This window comes from Pleurodeles waltl, chromosome 9, assembly GCF_031143425.1.
Source record: "Pleurodeles waltl isolate 20211129_DDA chromosome 9, aPleWal1.hap1.20221129, whole genome shotgun sequence".
Classification (NCBI taxonomy): Eukaryota; Metazoa; Chordata; class Amphibia; order Caudata; family Salamandridae; genus Pleurodeles; species Pleurodeles waltl.
The window spans coordinates 922,077,999-922,098,423 of record NC_090448.1 but is presented as its reverse complement, the minus strand read 5'-3'; positions in this window follow the sequence as shown (position 1 = coordinate 922,098,423).

The window sequence follows — 20,425 nt, the reverse complement described above, 5'->3', positions numbered from 1 at the left end:
CTTTGTTGCTTTTCTTCACTAAATTAATGGAAGAGTTATCGTCCACATTTGGCAAAGGCTTATCCTCGCTGCGCAATACAGCTTTGGCACATCTTCCTGTTAATTCAGCAGTCTTGACCATTTCAATGACCTTCTGTAACAATGCTTCTCCTCTAGCCCATAATTTCTCTTGTATTTGAGGGTTCGGTGTGTGCATTATCACTTGATCTCTGATCAAATCGTTGTGTAATGTTCCAAATTTGCATGAAAGTGCCAAATTTTTAAGTGCAGCCACAAAGTCTTCCACAGATTCTTCCTGTTGTTGCTTCCTATGAAAACACATGTACCGATCCACAGCTACACACACCATGGGTTTAAAATACTCGGTAAAGTCTTCACGAGCGTGACTATAAACGTCACTTTGATCTGGCAATCTTGTTTTTTTTATGTATACTGTTATACATTTTTAAACCCTTTGCGCCCAAGCAATGCAACAATATTTTCTTTATTTTTCTCTGGTGCAAACTCTTCTTCATCCTCAAATGTAGAAATATAATTCTCAAAATATTGTCTCCACTCTTCCCATTTCAGCAAAGGTTCTCCATCCTTAGGCATTAAAGGTTCCGGGGCAGAAATATTTCAAATGTTTCCTGCAGCCATCGGGGTTATTATTAAAAAAAACTGAAGGAAAAATTACAAAGTGTAAATATTTACAGATATGAATAAAATGAATATTTTGCAGGGTCCAGCAAACGTTGTATTGAAATTAATATATTTAAAATTGTCGATACTTTCAGGCGTGACATATATTCATAGAATTTTACCAGAATCCAAACACATTAGAATCCATTCATGAATAGTACTGCACGCTCACATCTGTGCGTGACTAACAAGACGCTTGACTTCCAGCTGGCGAACAACAGAGCACGCGAGGAGTAGCGCGTGTGCCAAAATGGAAAAACAACAAAACGCACACGAGAGGTAGTGCGAGTGATAAACGGCCTTGAAAGGAAGTGGAAAAGCAGCGAGCGTGCCAGCAGAAATACAACAAAGTGCACGAAAGGTCAATCAATCAATAATATTTATAAAGTGCGCTACTCACCCATGAGGGTCTCAAGGCGCTAGGGGAGGGGGTTACTGCTGCTCGAAGAGCCAGGTTTTGAGCTGCCTCCGGAATGTGAGGTGGTCCTGAGTGGTCCTGAGGTTGGCGGGGAGGGAGTTCCAAGTCTTGGCCGCCAGGTAGGAGAAGGATTTCCCACCTGCCGTTGTGCGGCGGATGCGAGGGACGGCGGCGAGTGCGACGCTGGCGGAGCGAAGTTGACGGGTGGGCGTGTAGAAACTGAGGCGACGGTTGAGGTATTCGGGTCCCTTGTTGTGGAGGGCTTTGTGTGCGTGGGTGGGTGAGGAGCCTGAAGGTGATCCTTTTGTTGACGAGTAGCCAGTGCAGGTGTCTCAGGTGAGCGGAGATGTGACTGTTGCGGGGTATGTTGAGGATGAGGCGAGCGGAGGCGTTTTGTATTCGCTGAAGGCGTTTCTGGAGTTTTGCGGTGGTTCCTGCGTATAGGGTGTTTCCGTAGTCCAGGCGGCTTGTGACGAGGGCATGGGTCACGGTTTTTCTGGTGTCGGCGGGGATCCAGCGGAAGATCTTTCGGAGCATGCGGCGAGTGAGGAAGCAGGAAGACGAGACGGCGTTGACTTGTTTGGTCATGGTGAGAAGCGGGTCTAGGATCTAGGTTAAAGATCATGCCCAACTGCCTTGTATGAAATAACAGGCACCTGCACGATGAGTGGCTGTTAACAAAAAAAATAATAACAAAAGTCCATAAGCAAACTGAGCGCTCACCGTAAGCAGCACCGCAGTAGCCAGCCGAACGATGGAAGTCCTTTCGATGATCCAGGGCGCACAGAACAACTCCCAAATGAATGCGCGTGGTTTCGCAGTCGGGGCCACGCTCGTCGCCAAATTTGTTAAGAAGGACCGCTTCAGGTAAGTTCGCAGGCGAGTGTATTTGACAAAGAAAATGACCCCGACACAAGAGGGCAGCACAGCGCTCCTAGCACCACCGGACAAGTGACGAGAACCAACGTCTCTGCTTCGAACTTGGAATCCCTTCTACCCCGTTGCTATGCTCGGAACAGTGACACATTAGAGGCAAGCGCCCGTGTCACTGAGCGCGAGCATCACAACACCATGGCGTCCACAGGCCCTAAGTATCTCATAAAGAATCTGATGAATGTAACATTACACTACCACTATAAATTATCCTTCATTGAAGAAACATACATATGAAAATCTTGTCCTCTATTTCTAACAAGATACAAATATAACCCCTTGGAAAATTAAGAATTTTGCCTAGCTCTGAGAAACTTATAGCCTTCTGGGTTCACACATAGATGTCATACATCTTTCCACCACAAATTGCAAATAGATAAGAAACACAAATCACTTAGAAAATTGAAGAAATTGTACTGAAAAAATATTTTCTGCTCTGCCTGTTTATGAAAGGGACAGACAGCAATTATTGTCCAGGAATTTTTTGTTATTTTTTTTAGAAGGAAACACACACACACACGCACGCACACATGCACACACACACACTCTCTCTCTTTCTCTCTCTTGCACACAATACTTATCCCATTGTTTGTGAACAAAATACTTTTGCCAAATTGTGGCTATTTTTACATGTCCCCCGAAGTAAATCACAAACCCTGGGTACTACTTCTATAATTTTCCATATGTGGGGGAAAAGGGGACACATTTTGCCTAGATAGCTTTTGCAGAAATAAAGTTATGAAGGCTTAACAGAAATTACTCAAAATGTTAAGAAGTGCTCAGCATTGTAGGATAAATCCTCGGCACTAAAGAGGGTAATCAATACATGCCATTGAAGCACCTTTACAAGCCATAAAATCATTTGACATACACAAGGAAAAAAATCCCCGATAGCCTTCAGGAATGTTTAAAGAAAGGTAATATTTCTAGCACAACTGGTTATTGTCAACTGTTATTGTTCACAGAAATGGCGAGATCAAATTCAGACTGTTGGCAGACAGTGACTATGCAGACTCACTACTGGATGAGAGCGTGCTGTAAGCTCTGACAGCTAAGATGTGGTTTCACAATTCAAGGTTGCCTTTAAAAGTAGCTCCAACAGTAGTTTGCCACCGTTTTTAGAAGCTAAAACATGTTTTGAATGCTTACATGAATGAACGGTGCAAGCTCTTTGCAAACTGTGTTTATATGATTCCTACAAACCCTTGTTTCTAGCTCAGGGTCGTAGCAGTAGGTATATGGTGATGGTTGCAAGTGTTTACATAAACTAACTATAAACAGCAGCTAGTGGAAGCTATTTGTAATGAGTAGGTTCAACTCTGTCAGCAACGTGAGTGGCTTAGAATACACAGTAAACTGCTGCTGTCAATCTGTGCCAAAGGTCTTAACCTACTGATGAACGTTTTGACGACAAGAATGTGTCATTCAAGCTCTTGTTGCTGATAAATAATAATGTTACAGCTGTTGAGTTGAGTACCAGGTATGTCTAGTTCAAGATGTGCATGCTGACCAAACTGCCTTGTGCAGGGCCTGATTCCTAAAAGTAGCATTTGCAGGTGCAGACATCTGACAGAAAAAAATATGATCACTGGCCAGAGAGGCTAGTCTAGATATTCTGAGCTGAATAAGGCCATATAGCTGTTGGTCGAAGACTAGGTAGTGAAACCTACTAGTGGTTTATGCATTTGACAAGAGTAGCCGAAGTTAAGTAAACGCTGATAAGGGCGGCGGCCGACAGTCATGCATGCTATCAAAACTAGCAGGTAACGGCACAGAATGCTGAGAAAAGTAAAATATTCTAAGTCGGAGTGCAGCAGAAATGTTAGGTAAAATTGGAACCGTTGGTTGTGGAAGTTAAGGTTAACTTGATGAACCTTTGTATCAAGTTGCAACAGCGAAGATGAGAGAATGAGGACAGCGTGTTTAAGAGTGAAATTGACCAGGGCCCCCATCAAGTAATTTTTCTCCCCATGTAACTTTTATTTTCCTAGCTCAGACTTTCTTTCTGAGTTACTACCTATATCTCAGACTCTGTCTGTCATGAACCAGTGTCATTTTAAGGATTTTTGGTCACAGTCAACATATATTTCAAATGGTTTTGTGTGACCTCTTTTCTGAAAATGGAATGTCGAAATCGATATTGGTTGCTATCAATGGAGCTTGAATTAGCAGGAAATGGGGAATACATTTCAAAGTTGTTCATAACAGGTAGCCTCAAACTGAGTCTTTCTTGTGGCCCCATAAATCGTTAGGGTGACACTGACTGAGCACATTTGAAACGGATAAAATGCTTGGAACAAAAGGACAACCCCTTATTATCCGTAGTGGTCTGAGCAAGGCCTGCTGGTCGCTTAGCTCAATGTGTCAGCACTTATATATGGTGGAAGCGACAGTTCCAAGCATAATGTCTGAAAAATCGTTTCACGTACGCTGTGTTTAATGACAAATGGCGATTTTACACATTTTGGGTGCTTACTCGATAGTCGAACGGGGTTCCGATTGGTAGTATGCCCAGTTTGTGGCGTCTCTGAGAGGTATCAGTTGTGTTTTGTGTGGTTTATGGATGTAATTCAAAGACTCTTGTTCCATTTCTCAAGGAGGGAAAATTGGAGTACGCATCATGTCTGCTGGATTTATTGAAAGTGCAGGCTATTTCATCTACAACAATAGGCTTTGCTACCTCAGCCAGCTGGCAGGAGCAATGGCTGCAGGTTATATCCAGTGGTATAACTATTTCAATCTATGCAGCTGGTGTTAATGGAGCAGCTGGTATGAGTTTGTTATGCACATTAAGGCATTAGGCAAGACTGCTGATACAACCTATCATGGCTGACTTTGGGTAGAGCATTCAAGTTCTAAACTTGAACAGGAGTGGCTACTCAAGCGTGCTTCTAACAGTGACTAATACAGGTTCTGATTGCTGTCAGGAGTTCTGAAGTAAACTATGACCAGTGGTGACCGATGGGACCTCTCAATGCTAGCTTTAGTGAAAGGCCCACAATAATACCGGCTATTCATGAAGCATACACTGTAAACTGAACTATCTGTAAGTCCTTGAATGGAAAGTGTGATAGTTAGCTAACTAACTAAATAGTCCTCTCTTTGTAATTAGTATAGATAATAACTTTCTGGCTAGGACCCACACCAGTGAGTTGTTTGATTAGTATAATACTCAGTCTTGCTCCAGAACACTGCCGTCTATATTTTTACTGCATCTCTTCAGCTTCCTACGAATTCAAGGCAAACCATCTCCTAACAACACCATTGCTTGGGTGCTTTTTCATACAGGTTGGGGGCCAAAAGGGGCTGAGATGGCAAGGTATTGAAATAATGTAACTATTATGCTGCAATAGTAATGTGCTTGTAGGAGCCCAGGTGTGGTCACTGTTATAAAGTGAGATGATCTGGGAAATGAAGCATTACAAGGTCAAGAGTTTTATGTTGGATTGTGTTTTCGAAATGTGCACAATAATACTATCAGCGTCCCACTTGCAAGACTATGAATTTCCATAGTGGTGCTTAGTACTAGTCCAAGGCACATTTTTCGTTACACCGTAATTTCCAGGGCTTTGTGGTACACTTGCTAATTGACATTCTGTTTTTTATACCATTATGACATGTCATTTAATTTAGAGTCTGTTCAGGTAAAAATCTTGTCACGGGAGCTTTAGAACAGCGCATAAGAATGAAACACGTGTTTTTTGCATCTTTTGTTCAGTGTAAAATGTGTCCTTATATCTAAAATGGATGGGAGGACGAATTTCATGCTAAGAGGTCTGATTTGCATTTCGTGTAAATTTGCATCATTTTCTCAAACTCTGTGTAAATACACAAAAGGAAATTACGAATATTTAGCACCCTCCTAATAGTACCATATTATTGTCAGTGCAAGTTGTGTAATTAGGCGAAGACAATTTTTTGTGGGTTGGAACCTCGTAGATCTTTGCACAGGCAGGCACTTATTAATCTAGTAAATTGAACCATTTGCTTCTAATAAGTGACGTTTTTTTTCGACCTATCATTTTTTAAATGTTTGAAGAAGGGTTTGGAGATTATGCTAGCCTTACAATTGATTGGAAGTAAAGCTTCATCTCAAATCTTCAATAAAATAATCATCAGGCGGCTAGACAGAGGAGCTCAGCTTCAAGGGGGTATTTGTGACGTTACAAATTTATACTCTAGTAAATAGTTGGGTACAGTGATTGTTGAGTACAGTTATTGTGTGTGTGTGTGTGTGTGTGTGTAATTAGACAGACTTCTCACCGTCTGTCCGATTACACACACACACACACACACACACACACACACCTGCACACACACACACGCACTCGGTCTTCTGTCATCCCTGTTATGACGTTCTTAAATATTGTGGCGCAAGGAGGCACTAGGGGCTCTTAAATATGCCTCATTGTGTTTTAGATACCCCTTGCATTTTGCACTCTGCTTCTTATAATGTATTTTAATATGATCTACCAGAACGGTTGATGGAAAATCTCAATCTTACACCTCCAAATATTAACAACCAAATTACGCCCCTGGCAAGGTGCACGCAATAATTGTTACACCAAATTAAAAGCAAGTTTAATCTCTGATTTCACTTTTGGGGCACTATCTTATAACTGTTTTTTGGCTGAAGTTATTCAGTGAAAAAGTATTTTCATAGCCCATCTCTAAACTATACATGTACGCAGTGCCTAGTTTGTAAATAAAAATGCGGCTGCTGCCATTAAATGTGTGAGCAATGAATACTGAGGCAAAGTAATCTTGAAGCCATCTTGGGCCTCTTTAATCCATTTACAGCCACTCCCTGGCCCTTCAGCTCACTCTTGCAGCTTTCTGCTTCCTCCCTTTGTGATGCTTTTACGTTTTCCCTCTTCCTGCATCTTTCCCATAGTGGTCTTTTTCTCACAGTAAATGCTTGAGGCAAAAAATAAGTGCCTGCCCTTAAAAATGAGTGCAGGTGCTCCTCACCGGAAACCACCGGCTCAAATTAAGCAGTGCGTGTATGTGTGCGTGACAGCAACTTAAAAATCAAATTCACAAAGTATGTAGTTGGGCACTTTCTTAGATCTCAAACTCTTGCCCTTTTTGCTAACATGAAAATCAAGTACAAAGGCAAGGTGGTAGGGCTTTATGAGTCAAGTTTCAGAACTATAGAACCAAATTCTGTTACTCATTCATTAAGAACTCTCTATCCTCAGTTTAAAAAATAAATAAAAGCATAGCTTTTCATTCAATAGTGAGAGCTTATCTCTTGATCCAATTGTTACTTCTTTACAGAATATATCCTTATTAAGAAATGTCCTGAATGTAGCACTAAGAGAGTTCTTGTGAGTGCATGCTACTTTAAATAAGAACATAAACAAACCTATCTTAGTGTTCATTCATGCTGCCGAATTCTGAATATTCTCCAGGTGGTGCACACATTTCTGAGAAACCCCAGAATACAAAACAATATAATCAACAAATTACTTAACAACAATGTCCACTGCCATACACTCCAACTTGGAGAGTGATGGAAATGAGTGATCAGCTTCAGTGATTTAAAATATGCCAGCACTGTCTTTACAAACCAGTTTTTATTGGAGTATGAGTAAAACCATTGTTTGAGAATTAAGAAGAATGAATGGGGTTTCCCTGCCTGTACAGAAATAAGTAGAGTGTGAAAGGTGATTTTGATCGATCATAGCAGGATATAATGAGACTGATTACAAATATACAATTCAATATACAAACGTACAAGGTTAAATCACATGAAATTCCCTCCACAGCATCAAAACTTGAACATGACTTTATCAGATTTAAAAGATAAAAAGTCACCTATTAAAAAAACATATGGTTAAGAGCCTGACGGCAAGATGGCTGCCACTTTGTGAGGCTCTGCCAGTCAAAGTGCTACATCTGACATTTATCCTCCCCCTGAGAGCACACCAGCACCCTCCGACCACAGCCGCATCTCCACTGTGACTAGGGAGCAGAGTGGGTGCCCCCATTTTGTCGCCGTGGACCTGGCTGCATGCTTTCTGGGCCATCTGGTGATCACTCGCTGACGGGCGGGGCCTAGCTCATGGGTGCTGCCCGCTTAGTGTGAGCACTGCTCCTGGATTAGCGGTGTTCCCTTGCGGGCTACACCCAGGCATCCCCCATTTGTGTTCTTTGAGCTGCCCCTGTGAGTTCTGGAAGCTTGTGGGTGACTGCCAGTGAAGGCCAGTAGGTCCTTTTCCCGCCATGGCTCCTGGTCGCCTCATGGCTCCTGGGCCACTGCCTCATCTGGGGTGGGCTGTGCCATTCAGGCCGCCCAATTGATGAGTACTGGTGGACGTTGACAGTGTGCCGCCACCTGCACACATCACTGCGGACTGCTGGAGTTGAGGTGCCCTACTGAAATCGGATAAGGGGCCTGGCTCATTTCACAATTGTGTACTTATTACTTGTGTCTGATAATCCTTACTTTCAGTGCAGCCTGGGGGGCCCTCAGATCACTGGATACCTTTACTTGGATTGCCTGGCTGTGAGACAGGGTGAGAAGCTTTGCTATACTACTTACCAGTGAGGCCAGATATTAGACCCTTGCCTGAAGCGTTCACAGTTGTGAGTCTAGGCCTACACTCAATTTGTTGTGCTATATTTTTTACGGCTGGCCTATCACTTGTGCTTGACTGGGGGCTTGTGCTTTTACCTGCCTCTCTGAGCTTCCCTTTGCATGAAAGTGGTTCACCCCCGGGTGGCTCCCATGAGACACCTTTCATAGAAACATAGTGAGGAGCAATAAGTGCTGAGGATCCATTTTTTTACTGGAACAGTGGAGACTGTGAGATGGGCTGACACTCTGGATGCCACGGGGGATGACTGTCTGACCCCTTAGACAATCAGCTGACACAGAGAAAAGGTGGTCTTCTTGTGCCCCCCGTGGGCCCCTGGGGATGGGGAAATGGGGTGAGGCGGGACCTACGGATAACTGTAGCACCTGAACTGTGACAGACATGACACCTTCTGCTAACTTGTGCTCATGAAGGAAGGTCACTGCTCAGTCTAGCCTACCGTTAAATTTGGGTTCCTGGTGCCCAATCTGCTTGTGCCCCCACACTGGACTCTTTCTGGGGGAGTGGTGGGACTTGTCACTGCTGTCCACTCTTCTTCCTCCATTTGGGCAGTCTAACAACCCTTGTCCATTTCCTGTCCACTGGCAGGGTAAAGTTGAGTAAAATTGATACCAGTCAATTCAAGCTCTCCTTTGAGCAGTGCAGATTGACTAGGGGAGCAAACTCTATGACTGAGACTTCCCAGCACAATCCAATTGAGGAAGATCTTTCTATTCCAACGCCAACCATCTGCTCCATGTTTCTGGACCTCAAACATAGACTTACCACAGTAGACTCAATAATTGATCAATTGATAGACTGACTAGATCATTTCCAGGAGAAAGTCAGTGCTATGAGGGTCGTATTAATCACCTGGAACAGCGGACATCGGATCTCAATGATGGCCACCATGAGGCAGTGGAAAAACGTCTGATGGAAATGGTGTTAGAACTCATCTGCAGTAAAAATTAAGATTTGGAGGCGAGATCCAGGTGGAATAACCTCTGCTTTATTGGAATCCTGGAATCTACTGAAGTGGGTTGAGTGGAAACCTACATTGAGTCAATGCTCCACCCACTGTTCAGGTAGGCCATGTCCACTCTGCTGCTGGTTAAGAGGGTGCATAGATCTCTGCGCCTGAGGCCCCCACTGAGCTCCCCTGTTTGACCCATCATAACTCGATTATTGAAATACTGTGATCGCGATACCCCCCTGAGACTGGACCATGAAAAGAAATTGCTTCAATATTAAGGCAATGCAATAACTCTTTTTCCGTATTACACCCTTGCTGTTCAGTCCATTCGGCATGACTTTACACCTGAAAAGCACTCGCTTCTTCACCGATCCTAGGCTGGCCACCAAATTTATCAAGACCTAGTTAGTTGCTGCAGACGGTAACAAGCCAGAGCATCAGAATGCTCTGAATGACCAGCTAAGTGACAATGTTTAAAGATATCTACTTACTGGTTAAAATTCAGGACTATGTGCCCCCCATAGGGTCCCCATCCACATGATGACAAGCTCTCTGGTGGGGTGCTGGTTCTCTCTAAAGATCCACTTCAGCCACCTGACTTATGTGGGCACGTCCTACCTTATATTTGTTTTGATAATTCAGTTATAAGAGGACACATAAGGGTAAACAACCATTTACCCTCACGAGATCGAATGAACCTTTGGACTAAGATAGGTGTGAGTGTTTGGCTCTGAAACAAAACAAAGTCAACAATAAACAAAACCAAACAATACCATCATTAATCAACATTAGAGTCAATAATGTATATGCACCATGACCTATTTGGCCATGAATCACCACACCAGTTTAGTAAAGTTCAAACGTTTTTTTGCCCTTTAAATGAACAATGCTATGATCATGTAAATCAAACACAAAACCAAACTATAAAGATACATGTATAACACAGAATCTCAGCTTTGACAGAATATGAATCATTAGGCACTCAAGAATCACCATACAGAATAACAGCAATATCAGATGCACAGCTGGTGTGTGCGTCGGTTACGCACCTTCACACACGGACTTGCGTCGTTATTTTTTATGCGGGGAGACGTGCGTCGTTCTACGGGAGGGAAAATGGTGTGTGCGTTGGTTTCGCCCCTTCTGACACAGACTTGCGTCGTTATTTTTCACTCGGGGAAGACGTGCGTCATTTTCCGGCACGCAGACTGTCTCCTTCTATGGATCGCAGGATTACCAGATGTCCCAGGGTCTGTGCGTGGATTCCTCGACTTGTTATCCGGCTGTGCGTCGTTCCTGGAGGCTGTGTGTGGAATTTTCTTTCTCATGGTAGGCGTTGCGTCGATTTACTCTCTGGAAGTCGGGCGGCGTAGTCCATGCAAGGCCATGCGTCGAAGTTCCGGTCGCACTGTAGGTGTCGCGTCGAGCAGCGTCGGCGTGCAGCGATTTTCTCACCACGGAGCAAGCTGTGCGTCAAAATTTTCAGCGCACGAGGAGTCCAAATGAAAAAGAGAAGTCTTTTTGGTCCTGAGACTTCAGGGAACAGGAGGCAAGCTCTATCCAATCCCTTGGAGAGCACTTTTGCAGCCAGACAAGAGTTCAGCAAGGCAGCAGGCCAACAGCAAGGCAGCAGTCCTTTGCAGAAAGCAGATAGGTGAGTCCTTGGAGCACCCAGACAGTTCTTCTTGGCAGGATGCAGGTTCTGGTTCAGGTTTCCTCTACAGCAAGTGTCTGATGAGGTAGGGCAGAGGCCCTGTTTTATACTAAATTGTGCCTTTGAAGTGGGGGTGACTTCAAAGAGTGGCTAAGAAATGCACCAGGTCCCCTTTCAGTTCAATCCTGTCTGCCAGGGTCCAAGTAGGGGGTGTTGCAGTCCTTTGTGTGAGGGCAGGCCCTCCACCCTCCCAGCCCAGGAAGACCCATTCAAAATGCAGATGTATGCAAGTGAGGCTGAGTACCCTGTGTTTGGGGTGTGTCTGAGTGAATGCACAAGGAGCTGTCAACTAAACCTAGCCAGACGTGGATTAAAAGGCACAGAAAGATTTAAGTGCAAAGAAATGCTCACTTTCTAAAAGTGGCATTTCTAGAACAGTAATATTAAATCCAACTTCACCAGTCAGCAGGATTTTGTATTACCATTCTGGCCATACTAAATATGACCTTCCTGCTCCTTTCAGATCAGCAGCTGCCACTTCAACAATGTATGAGGGCAGCCCCAATGTTAGCCTATGAAGGGAGCAGGCCTCACAGTAGTGTAAAAAACGAATTTAGGAGTTTTACACTACCAGGATGTTGTACCTGGCTTTTTGACAGGGTCATCCCCAAACTTTCTGCCTCCTTCCTCCTATTTTTTCTGACCTGTTGTTGTTGGCTTTTCACCTCTGGGCACTTTACCACTGCTAACCAGTGCTAAAGTGCATAGGTTCTCTGTGTAAATTGTACTATTGATTGGTTTATCCATGATTGGCTATTTAATTTACTTGTAAGTCCCTAGTAGAGTGCACTACATGTGCCTAGGGCATGTAGATTAAATGCTACTAGTGGGCCTGCAGCACTGGTTGTGCCAGCCACTTCAGTAGCCCCTTAACCTTGTCTCAGGCCTGCCATTGCAAGGCCTGTGTGTGCAGTTTCACTGCCACTTCGACTTGGCATTTAAAAGTACTTGCCATGCCTAGAACTCCCCTTTTTCTACATATAAGTCACCTCTAATGTGTGCCCTAGGTAACCCCTAGAGCAGGGTGCTGTGTGGGTAAAAGGCAGGACATGTACCTGTGTAGTTATATGTCCTGGTAGTGTAAAACTCCTAAATTTGTTTTTACACTACTGTGAGGCCTGCTCCCTTCATAGGCTAACATTGGGGCTGCCCTCATACATTGTTGAAGTAGCAGCTGCTGATCTGAAAGGAGCAGGAAGGTCATATTTAGTATGACCTGAATGGTAATACAAAATCCGGCTGACTGGTGAAGTCGGATTTAATATTACTATTCTAGAAATGCCACTTTTAGAAAGTGAGCATTTCTTTGCACTTAAATCTTTCTGTGCCCTTCAATCCACGTCTGGCTAGGTTTAGTTGACAGCTCCTTGTGCATTCACTCAGACACACCCCAAACACAGGGTACTCAGCCTCACTTGCATACATCTGCATTTTGAATGGGTCTTCCTGGGCTGGGAGGGTGGAGGGCCTGCCCTCACACAAAGGACTGCCACTCCCCATACTGGGACTCTGGCAGACAGGATTGAACTGAAAGGGGGTTTGGTGCATTTCTTAGACACTCTTTGAAGTCACCCCCACTTCAAAGGCACAACTTAGTATAAAACAGGGCCTCTGCCCTACCTCATCAGACACTTGCTGGAGAAGAAACCTGAACCAGAAACTACATCCTGCCAAGAAGAACTGCCTGGCTGCTCAAAGGACTCACCTGTCTGCTTTTCTACAAAGGACTGCTGCCTTGCTGTTGGCCTGCTGCCTTGCTGAACTCTTGTCTGGCTGTAAGAGTGCTCTCCAAGGGCTTGGATAGAGCTTGCCTCCTGTTCCCTGAAGTCTCAGGACCAAAAAGACTTCTCTCTTTCACTTGGACGCTTCGTGGGGGGAAATTTTGACGCACAGCTTGTTCCGCGGCGAGAAAAACGCTGCACACCGACGCTGATCGACGCAACGCCTTCGGGACGACCGAAACTTTAACGCACGGCCTCGCAAGGACAACGCCGCCCGACTTCCAAGGAGAAATCGACGCAACGCCTGCTGTGAGAGTGAAATTTCGACGCACAGCCCTGCGGAACGATGCGCAGCCAGAAAACAAGCAGGAGAATCCACGCACAGACCCGGGACATCTGGTAATCCCCGCGACCCATAGAAGGAGACGGTCCGCATGCCGGAAAATGACGCACGTCTTCCCCGAGTGAAAAATAACGACACAAGTCCGTGTGTGAAGGGGCGCAACCGCTGCACACACCATTTTTCCTCCCGTAGAACGACGCACGTCTCCCCGCGTGAAAAATAACGACGCAAGTCTGTGTGTGAAGGGGCGTAACCGACGCACACACCATTTTTCCACGCATCTCCTCTTCTGCTGCCCTCTGCGGAGATTTTCCACCAGAAACCAGGTACTTTGTGCTCGAAAGAGACTTTGGGGGTCATACGACCCTGGCGGTCATGGACCGCCAGGGCCGGGGACCGCGGATGCACCGCCAACAGGCTGGCGGTGCATCCAGGCCAATTCTGACCGCGGCGGTAAAGCTGCGGTCAGAAAAGGGAAACCGGTGGTTTCCCGCCGGTTTTCTCCTGGCCTGAGGAATCCTCCATGGCGGCGCTGCAGGCAGCGCCGCCATGGGGATTCCGACCCCCTTACCGCCAGCCTGGTTCTGGCGGTTTTGACCGCCAGAACCTGGTTGGCGGTAACGGATGACGTGGGGCCCCTGTGGGCCCCTGCAGTGCCCATGCCAATGGCATGGGCACTGCAGGGGCCCCCTAACAGGGCCCCACCAAGATTTTCAGTGTCTGCATAGCAGACACTGAAAATCGCGACGGGTGCAACTGCACCCGTCGCACCCTTTCCACTCCGCCGGCTCCATTCGGAGCCGGCATCCTCGTGGAAGGGGGTTTCCCGCTGAGCTGGCGGGCGGCCTTCTGGCGGTCGCCCGCCAGCCCAGCGGGAAACTCAGAATTACCGCGGCGGTCTTTTGACCGCGCAGCGGTATTTTGACGGCGGTACTTTGGCGGACAGCCTCCGCCGCCCGCCAACGTCAGAATGAGGCCCTTTGTTTGCTTTTTAAAGACTTAAGACACTTTGGCGGTCATTCTGACCGCGGCGGTCGGCGGTCGCCGCCCGCCAAGCGGTTCCCGCCGAAAGACCGCACCGCGGTCAAAAGACCGCTGCGGTCATTCCAGCTTTCGCGCTGGCCCGGCGGGCGACCGCCAGAAGACCGCCGGCCGGGCCAGCGGGACAGCCCCTTCAACAATGAAGCCGGCTCGGAATGGAGCCGGCGGAGTTGAAGGGGTGCGACGGGTGCAGTGGCACCCGTCGCGATTTTCACTGTCTGCTAAGCAGACAGTGAAAATCTTTGTGGGGTCCTGTTAAGGGGCCCCTGCACTGCCCATGCCTGTGGCATGGGCAGTGCAGGGGCCCCCAGGGGCCCCACAGCACCCGTTCCCGCCATCCTGGTTCCGGCGGTGGACACAGCCAGAAACAGGCTGGCGGTAAGGGGGTCGGAATCCCCATGGCGGTGCTGCAAGCAGCGCCGCCATGGCGGGTTCCCTGGGCCAGCGGGAAACCGGTGGGAAACCGCCGGCTCCCCTTTTCCGACCGCGGCTTTGCGCCGCGGTCAGAATCGCCCAGGAAGCACCGCCAGCCTGTTGGCGGTGCTTCCGCCGCACTCCTCCATGGCGGTCATGGACCGCCAAGGTCAGAATGACCCCCTTTATATCACAGTGATATCTTTACAAATTCATATTGCATCTTTAATCGTTTTGACCTGCAAATACCCAGATAAATATTATATATTTTTCTAAACACTGGGCCATATTTATACTCTGTTTGCGCCGGATTTGCGTCGTTTTGTTTACGCAAATTCGACGCAAAACAAACTCCATATTTATACTTTGGTGTTAGACGCATCTAGCGCCAAAGTTCATGGAGTTTGCGTCATTTTTTAGCATGGACACCTTCCTTGCGTTAATGATAGGCAAGGTAGGCGTTCCCGTCTAAAAAATGACTCTGAAGCATGTGCGCCTTATTTATACTCCCGGGCAAAAATGACGCCCGGGAGTGGGCGGGTCAAAAAAAATGACGTCCAGCTGCTTTTGCGTCGTTTTTTAGCGCCTGGTCAGGGCAGGCGTTAAGGGACCTGTGGGTCTCGGAAGGAGCCCAGAGGTGCCCTCCCATGCCCCCAGGGACACCCCCTGCCACCCTTGCCCACCCCAGGAGGACGCCCAAGGATGGAGGGACCCACCCCTGGGACATTAAGGTAAGTGCTGGTAAGTATTTTTTTTTTTTTTTTTTTGTGGCATAGGGGGGCCTGATTTGTGCCCCCCTACATGCCACTATGCCCAATGACCATGCCCAGGGGACATAAGTCCCCTTGGCATGGCCATTGGGCTAGGGGGCATGACTCCTGTCTTCGCTAAGACAGGAGTCATTTCAATGGGGTTTGGGAGTCTAAAAAAATGGCGCAAATCGGGTTGAGGCGAAAATTTTGCTTCAGCCTGACTTGCCCCATTTTTTGACGCCCAAGCTCCATTTTCCCCTACGCCAGCGCTGCCTGGTGTAAGCCATTTTTTTTTACGCACACCAGGCAGCTCCGCCGGCTAACGCCGGCTAACGTCATTGAATAAATACGGCGCCCGCATGGTGCTTCAGAATGGCGTTAGCCGGCGTTACATTTTTTGACGCACAACTGCGTTGGCGCAGTTGTGCGTCAAAAAGTATAAATATGGCCCACTGTGTGGTGTATTTTTGTGGTGTTATATTATGGTATTGTATGATTTATTGCACAAATGCTTTACACATTGCCGTCTAAGTTAAGCCTGACTGCTCGTGCCAAGCTAACAGAGGGTGGGCACAGGCTGATTTTGGATTGTGTGTGACTTACCCTGACTAGAGTGAGGGTTCTTGCTTGGACAGAGGGCAACCTGACTGCCAACCAAAAACCCCATTTCTAACACAGGACATATAAACTACACAGGTGCATGTCCTGCCTTTTACCCACACAGCACACTGCTCTAAGGGTTACCTAGGGCACACATTAGGGGTGACTTATATGTAGAAAAAGGGGAGTTCTAGGCTTGGCAAGTACTTTTAAATGCCAAGTCGAAGTGGCAGTGAAACTGCACACACAGGCCTTGCAATGACAGGCCTGAGACAAGGTTAAGGGGCTACTGAAGTGGGTGGCACAACCAGTGCTGCAGGCCCACTAGTAGCATTTAATCTACAGGCCCTAGGCACATGTAGTGCACTCTATTAGGGTCTTACAAGTAAATCAAACAGCCAATCATGGATAAACCAATCAACAGTACAATTTACACAGAGAGCATATGCACTTTAACACTGGTTAGCAATGGTAAAGTGTCCAGAGTTCAAAAGCCAACAAGAACAGGTCAGAAAAAATAGGAGGAAGGAGGCAAAAAGTTTGGGGATGAACCTGTGAAAAAGCCAGGTCCAACAAGGACCTACACTGCAAGAGCTACTGTGACCTGTGTCTGGAAGTGACAATGGCTACAGTGTCTGGAGAAAGGGCCCCTGCCTTCACTTCGGAGGAGTTGGAGAAACTGGTGGATGGGGTCCTACCCCGGTACACACAACTGTACGGTCCTCCAGACAAACAGGTGAGTACACTGTGAGCATGCTACGTGGGCAATGCCTGTTTAGAGTGGTGTGGATGGGAGATACATGGGGGGGCTGAGGCCTACATGTGCGGATGGTGAGTGTATGTGCATCAGGGCATGGGTGGGAACTGGTGGGCAATGAGTATGACGGTCTGGACGGGTTAGTAAATCCTTTTCTACTGTACCTTTCCTCTAGGTCAGTGCCCACCAGAAGAAGGGTATTTGACATGCCATCGCCAAGGACGTGCAGACCCTTGGGGTCTACCACAGACGGAGCACCCACTGCCGTAAAAGATGGGAGGACCTGCGCCGCTGGAGCAAGAAGACGGCGGAGGCCCAGCTGGGGATGGCCTCCCAACATAGAAGGGGTGCCCGTCGCACCATGACCCCCCTATGTCCTGGATCCTGGCGGTGGCCTATCCAGAGTTGGATGGGCGCTTGAGGGCATCACTGCAGCGACAAGGGGGTGAGTACACTCTCATTCAGTTGACTCTGTGCGCATTACGAGGTGTCTGGGTGGGGGGGTGGGCAGTGGGTTCCCTTAGGCCAGGGCAGACTTGGTAGGCAAGGTCCTTTGTTAGGCAGGCTCTGTGGCACCCCAACCCAACTAGTGGTAATAGCCATCTACAACTAGTCAGGTTCCTGTGACTTCCAGGGATACCGCAATTGGGCTTAGGCCTCGTACCCCATGGGCATGTGAATTTGCCAGGAACTGTTAGTGCATCGCATAGTGGAGAGGGCTGCTCCCTGTGTGTTGTGTCCGCCAATGGTAGTGGTGTTGCATGCACTGAACATGCACTGAACATGTTTTTCTTCTGTCTCCCCCCCATTTTTGTTTTGTCTACCTGTTCTTGTGTGCAATAGCATCATCTGGCGGAGGAGCAGTGGCACCGGAGCATGAGGGAACTGCAACCCACTTGGCATTGGAGGGTGAAGCAACGGAGTCTGAATGGACGGAGGGCGAGGGGGGCTCCACGACGGGGACAGGAGCATAGCCCAGTGACAGCAACTCCTCCTCTAATGGGAGCTCCCTTGCAGTGGCAGGCACCTCTGTGCCCACCTCATCAACAGGTTCAGCCGCCACCCCCCCCCACCAGCACCGCCCTCCCAGCAGCCCCTCAGCTTGTGTCTCGTGCCTGCTCACCCAGGAGGGTGGGCATCTCCTTCGCCCCAGGCACCTCAGGCCCTGCCCCAATCAGCCCTGCTGCCCTTAGTGAGGAGGCTATTGACCTCCTTAGATCCCTCACTGTTGGGCAATCTACCATTTTGAATGCCATCCAGGGTGTTGAGGGGCATTTGCAACAAACAAATGCATACCTGGAGGGCATTCATTCTGGGCAGGTGGCCCAACAGAGAGCATTTCAGGCTCTGGCCTCAGCACTGATGGCAGCCATTGTCCCTGTGTCCAGCCTCCGCCTCCAACTTCCTCCACCTGTGACCCAATCCCCTGTACCTCAGCCTATCCCAAGCACACCATCAGTCCAGCATGCACACTCATCAATACACAAGAGTGGACATGGCAAACATAAGCACCACACATTCCACAAGCACTCACACAAGCACGTTCCACAGCAACATCCACTGCCTCCACTGTGTCCCCCTCCTCCACGTCCTCCTCCTCCCTCCCTGCCTCGTCTCCACTCACACCTGCATGCACTACATCCTCAGCCACTACCTCCATCACCAGCAGGCCCATCACCACACACCGCTCATGTGCAATCACCACCCCCACTACCATGCACACATCCCCAGTATCCTTTCCCAGTGTGTCTGTGAGCCCTCCTCCTAAAGTACAAAACACAGGCACACACCCACCCAACAGCCATCCACCTCACAACAACCTCCGGCCCATGCACCTTCACCCAAATTCAGCACACGTACACCTCCCACAACCACTGCCTCTTCCTCCACTCCCAAAACCCCCTCCATCTTCCCATCCGAGGGGGTCTAAAAAACTTTTCTTGGCAAACCTTGACCTCTTCCCTTCACCTCCCCCCCATCCTTCTCCTAGGACCAGGCTTTCCAGGTCCCAGCCCAGCACCTGAGCCAACAAATCCCCAGGCACAGTGGTGCCAGCAACTGCGGGGTCATCGAGTGCGCCACCCATCAGGGCTGCCAGTGTGCCAAGTAGCGAGGGCAAGGACATTCCGCCACCTGGCAAGGTGAAGAAGGTGCCCACATCCTGGATTGATAAGCTGCACCTACCAGCCACCAAGGGCTCAGCTAAAACAAAAGGGGACAGTGGCAAGACACCTGGCACCATCAAAAGTGGGGAAGGGAAAAAAGCAGAAGAGCAGGTCAGGACAGGGCACAGTGGCACTGACTGAGGGACTTGTGTCACCCCTTCTGTCCACGACTCCACCAACCTGTACGGCGGCAAACACTGCAACCTTCCCCGCCACCAGCACCACCACCTGCACCGCCACCTGCACCGCCACCTGCCCCGCCACCTGCACTGCCACCTGCACAGCCACCGGCATGTCTGCAGCCTCAGCAACAGTCCCCAGCATCTTCCCCAGTGTGCAGCCACTCGAGGCTGCAGGAGATGTCCTGCTGTGCCCCTCAACAGGTGCTGACCCATGCACCACCGCAAGCACTGCTGCCACAGACACCGCCGCATGCACTGCCACCAGCTCCGCGACGTGCTTGGACAGTGGCACCACGCTGACATGGCTACCATCCCCAGTGGTCAGTCGTCCAAGGGTGGAGGAGAGTTCCTGGACCCTGCCCAGCTTCCATGAGTCATGATTTCCATCACTGTTTGTACCTGCAGGTGGAAGGTGAAGCCGCAGCAGTGTGGGGTATGTCTCTGCCTCCATCGCGTATCATGCTACCTGTTCCTAGGCAATCTCGTGGCCCACACACCCAGGTGAGGGAATGGGAACGGCCACAATGGATGTGGAGCAGTCTGGGCACCATGCCCCCTCCAGAACCAGTGGAGATTGACATCCACTACCTCAGTCCTTGGCAGGATGAAGCACTCTGGGCACCAGGCCCTCTCCATAACCAGTGGAGATTGACATCCACTACCTCAGTCCTTGGCAGGATGAAGCACTCTGGGCACCAGGCCCTCTCCAGAACCAGTGGAGACTGTTATCCACTTGAGAGACTGTGGCTTTGATTCCCCAGGATAAAGCAGTGGGCAAACCACCCACTGGAAAGACTTGAGAGACTGTGGCTTTGCACTCCTCAAGATAAAGCAGTGGGCAAACTACCCACTGAAAAAGACTTGAGAGACTGTGGCTTTGCACTCCCCGGGATAAAGCAGTGGGCAAACCACCCACTTGAGAGACTTGAGAGACTGTGGCTTTGCACTCCCCAGGATAAAGCAGTGGGCAAACCACCCACTGGAGAGACTTGAGAGACTGTGGCTTTGCACTCCCCAGGATAAAGCAGTGGGCAAACCACCCACTGGAAAGACTTGAGAGACTGTGGCTTTGCATTCCCCAGAATAAAGCAGTGGGCAAACCACCCACTGGAAAGACTTGAGAGACTGGGGCTTTGCATTCCCCAGGATC